We start from the raw sequence: 4,622 nt of genomic DNA on the forward strand, positions 1-4,622 counted from the left end.
TACCTCCCGGTACCAGCGGCCACCAAACAAACGTCTCGTAAGAATAAGGCTCATCCGAGAATCTACCTTAAGTGAATCAGTTCTAGTTACTTGGGCAACTCTCATAAGATAGATCTGAGAGGGATTTCTCCAATTAAGAGACTCGTTTTCTAGACAGAGGTATTCCAGACGGGGCATCCTACCAGAAAATGTTCTTGCTCTAAGAGTTCTAAGAGGCCAAACATTTGTCCTTATTACTGTTATTGGAACTTTCTTGGATAGTGACCCCAAAGGGGTTTAACCCGGTATGTATCTCCCTTAATAATGAAACTTCCCTCTTGTGTTAAATAAGAAAAAAAGAGAATTACACAATCATGGCAAAACATACAAAAATTAATGAAAGGGGTCGACAGGGGAAATGGTTAAAATTCATTGCGAATATCCTTGGCTCTTTTTAATGACAAGCGAATCATTGAAAAAAAAGGTGATTTTACAAAAAAAATTATCGTTATATCTGAGTTGCCAAATGTTAAAAAATTTGAGGACCTAATTACAGGTTGTTTCTCAGGCATGAGAGTTTTAAGCTAAGTGCAGTAATGAAGATATGAAAACTTTTCTGCGCGACACTTGAGTTATTATTATTATTTTTTTTTTTTTCTATCACAGTCCTCCAATTCGACTGGGTGGTATTTATAGAATGGGGTTCCGGGTTGCATCCTGGCTCCTTATGAGTCCATCACTTTTCTTACTATGTGCGCCGTTTTTAGGAGCACACTCCTCTGCATGAGTCCTGGAGCTATTTCAGCCTCTAGTTTTCCCAGATTCCTTTTAGGGATCTTGGGATCGTGCCTAGTGTTCCTATGGTTATGGGTACAATTTACAATTTCCACTGGTATATCCCATATCCTTCTTAATTCTATTTTTCAGGTCTTGATACTTATCCATTATTATTATTATTATTATTATTATTATTATTATTATTATTATTATTATTTTGTTCTAAAGGGTCCACAATAATACAGTGTGTTAAGGGTAGGCTCCACTTTGGGGGGTGCCGATCGTAAAAAATATTTGCCAAAAATACACTAATCAAGACAGGCTAATGAAATTTTCAGGCATTATTAGCACTATAATAATGCATATTCCCTGTGAGTTTTATCATCCTACAGGGAAAATTAATGATTTTATGAAAAAAAATGTGAAAAAACGGAAATTTCCGGGCCCTCGTACTGAAGGTTATTTGGTGATGGTGAGAAACTACAGTCTTGAATAGAAATTCGGTCTGACAGAATGTTGGTATATCCACCTGGAACATGCACAAAAAAAATTATCAAAATAGAACAGTAAATAAGCACGTAATAACAAAAAAAAGAGCAACAACTTCGTAAGTTCAGCGAAAGCCCCGCCGAGTAATCAGACTATAGCTAGGAAGAAATATTCAGGAAAAATTCAAATCTTGATTTAGGGACAAAACCTTTTGACAGTTTATAGTTATTATATCACTTGATAGCCTAAAACATCTAAAAATTATATTATTTAGGACGATCAAAGAAAACCAAAAACCCCACCTCAAAAAAAAAAAAAAAAAAAAAAAAAAAAAAAAAAAAAAAAAAAAAAAAAAAAGGGTGGGGGGTGGTTTTTTTTCTTTGATTGTCCTAAAATAATATAATTTTTAGATGTTTCAGGCTATCAAGTGATATAATAACTATAAACTGTCAAAAGGTTTTGTCCCTAAATCAAGATTTGAATTTTTCCTGAATATTTTTTCCTTCCAGCCATAGTCTGATTTTTCGGCGGGGCTTTCGCTGAACTTACAAAGTTGTTGCTCTTTTTTTTGTTTATTACGTGCTTATTTACTGTTCTATTTTGATAATTTTTTTGTGCATGTTCCAGGTGGATATACCAACATTCTGTCAGACCGAATTTCTATTCAGACTGTAGTTTCTCACCAATCACCAAATAACCTTCAGTACGAGGGCCCGGAAATTTCCGTTTTTTTCACATTTTTTTCATAAAATCATTAATGTTTTCCCTGTAGGATGATAAAACTCACAGGGAATATGCATTATTATAGTGCTAATAATGCCTGAAAAATTTCATTAGCCTGTCTTGATAGTGTATTTTTGGCAAATATTTTTTACGATCGGCACCCCCCAAAGTGGAGCCTACCCTTAAGAGTCCGTGTATAATTTTTAAGACTACAAAAAAAGCTTTCGAACCCTTCCCTGGGTTCATCTTCAGTCCAAATGAACAATTAGTTACAACATGAACAGAGGTAAATTTAAAAACAAGAGTCGTTGAAGATCGTTGACACCGGTCGTTAGCTCGTTAAAATTATACACGGACTCTTAACACTTTGCATTAGTTTGGACCCTTTAGAACATTATATATACTCTCGCGATAGAGAGTTTTTTTCCTCCCTATTATTATTATTATTATTATTATTATTATTATTGTCTTTCAGGCCATAGGACTGCTGAATACAGCACTCTACGTCCTCTCCTGCATCTACTCCATCAGATCCTTCAGGCGAGGCTAGAAACCTTGGCCAGGTATTTCACGCACATCAGAGAAGGTTAACAAAACAACAACAGCATTGTGAAGAGGTCAGGAGAGGACGAGAAGGAACACAAACACCGAAAATAAAGCTTCTGATACAAGACATCGAAACCGATGGGCATTTGGGCATTATGAAATGTAAAAACAGAGTTCAGACGCCTCTGTACGGCAGTTCAGGGGTATGCTTCGTTATACCTTGATACCACAGGAAGGTACCAGTGGGTTCGTACTTTTCTTAAAAATTACCTTGACATTTTCCCGGGACAAATTCTCTCGTTATTGAAAAAAAAGAAAGAAGAGGAAGAAGACGAAGAAAATAATATTCCTTTTTGGGTAGATAAAGTCTGTCTGAGAAAAGAAAGGGATAAGTGTATCCATTCTCTGGCGTTTGAAATATCTAAATCTTTTTCGGAGGGATCAAAATAATAGACGTAGGATCTCTTGATTTGCAATAAATAAATAAATAGAATAATGGCATCTCTCCAATATCTACTTTACATTCAGAAATTCAGTTTTTGAATATTATCTAAAAAAAATGGCTTCAGTAAAATGTAACTGATATGTATATTGGTAAACAGTTTGAGAAACGATTGCATCCGAATAAGAATATTTCAAAAGCCTAGATGGCAATTATATTGTTCCCCATATTTTTCTTTGTCATCAAGAGTTTTTATTTTCGTTGTTAGATTATTCTTCGAGTATCTTTCAAATCTGAACGCGCCATTGGTACTTGGTTTTAACTACAGAAACAGTACCCCAGAACTGCAGTCTACGGCGTTTTTTTGTGAGCGCAATTGCTTTAATACAATATAAAGTATAATAGGGAAGAAGCTCCAGATACGTGCACGAAGGTTTGAACACCTCGGAAGATCGATTCTATAGTTCCCCAAACACCCATTCAATGTTTTGACTTGGGGGATAAAACGCATAAGCTAAACATGTCATCGGGTTTGCATAAAATAATACATTTAGAATCCTGATGAGAATATTTTTACAAATTCAGCATCGAGAATTCTAAAATAAGATTCAGCCCACTGATGAAATCAGCAAGCCCGTAGATTTAAGAAAGTGGCTAACTGAAGGCTATACAATGCCATTTTTGAGAGAAACCAAAGTTAATTCTCCACTTTTACGCTCTTTCCTACTCATTCGATTCCACCGTCTACCAGGTAACTGCGTACGAGTCGTAGAATCTCACAATCAATCTGACTCTTGCCAACAATGTAAGATCTAGTACATATCTTTAGTGCTTTACTTCTGTCTTTTTAAACACATTTTTATGAGCGTCTGTTTGTCATTAATTATATTTGTACCTGTTTTTTGAGCTTTAAAATTGTGCTAGTCTTAGAAATGTAACACTATTATTTTCCTATTGTTCTTGATAACAAATTATTGTTAACAAATATTCGGTGTAGTACCATGTTTTAGTATTTTGTATGCATTCAGTTTTGCATATATGTATATAGGATTATATATATATATATATATATATATATATATATAAGTATATATACTATACGTATATATATATATATATATATATATATATATATATATATATATATATATATATATATATTATATATATATATATATGTGTGTGTGTGTGTGTGTGTGCGTGTATGTGTATGATTGTAGTATAAGAGAAAACGTGAATCGCAGGACAGTTGAAACGAAGGAAGTGGTAGGTTGTATGCAAAAGATGTGGATATATGAGTGCCTTTGAAAGTCAAAGTTGAAATACATGAATGGATTGTTGTGAAAAAACGAAGAGTGAATGTTTCCTTTCATTTCCCTGTACCTACAAATCACACCCATGAATATACTTTGCTAACTACATATTTCCAAATTTCAAGGCCTTTTCTGAACATGTTTCTGGAAGGCTCTCTCCATTCTTATTTTATCCATGAACTCCACGCCTATCTACTAAGCTACCTTTCTCTGTCTGCTATCCTTGCATTTAAGTCACCTAGCACAACCATTTTCTTTTCTCTTCAAACACATGTGATGTGTGCGCATTGTCTGGATGCCTTTTCTGTGAATATTTGTACAATAATTTAGAAAAAAAACAATGCTGAATGTAT

General features: G+C 34.3%; 1 long non-coding RNA gene across 1 annotated transcript in view; it reads left to right on the top strand.

Moving 5' to 3' along the window:
* LOC135200088 (uncharacterized) overlaps nucleotides 1–3,889 on the top strand; it is a 13,284-nt gene extending 9,395 nt beyond the window's left edge. Inside the window, exon 5 of the long non-coding RNA XR_010311201.1 lies at nucleotides 2,444–3,889. This is a non-coding gene — a long non-coding RNA (uncharacterized LOC135200088). The remainder of the gene's footprint in view (nucleotides 1–2,443) is intronic.
* The last annotated feature ends 733 nt before the right edge of the window (nucleotides 3,890–4,622 follow it).

This window comes from Macrobrachium nipponense, chromosome 26 (genome assembly GCF_015104395.2).
Source record: "Macrobrachium nipponense isolate FS-2020 chromosome 26, ASM1510439v2, whole genome shotgun sequence".
Taxonomy (NCBI): domain Eukaryota; kingdom Metazoa; phylum Arthropoda; class Malacostraca; order Decapoda; family Palaemonidae; genus Macrobrachium; species Macrobrachium nipponense.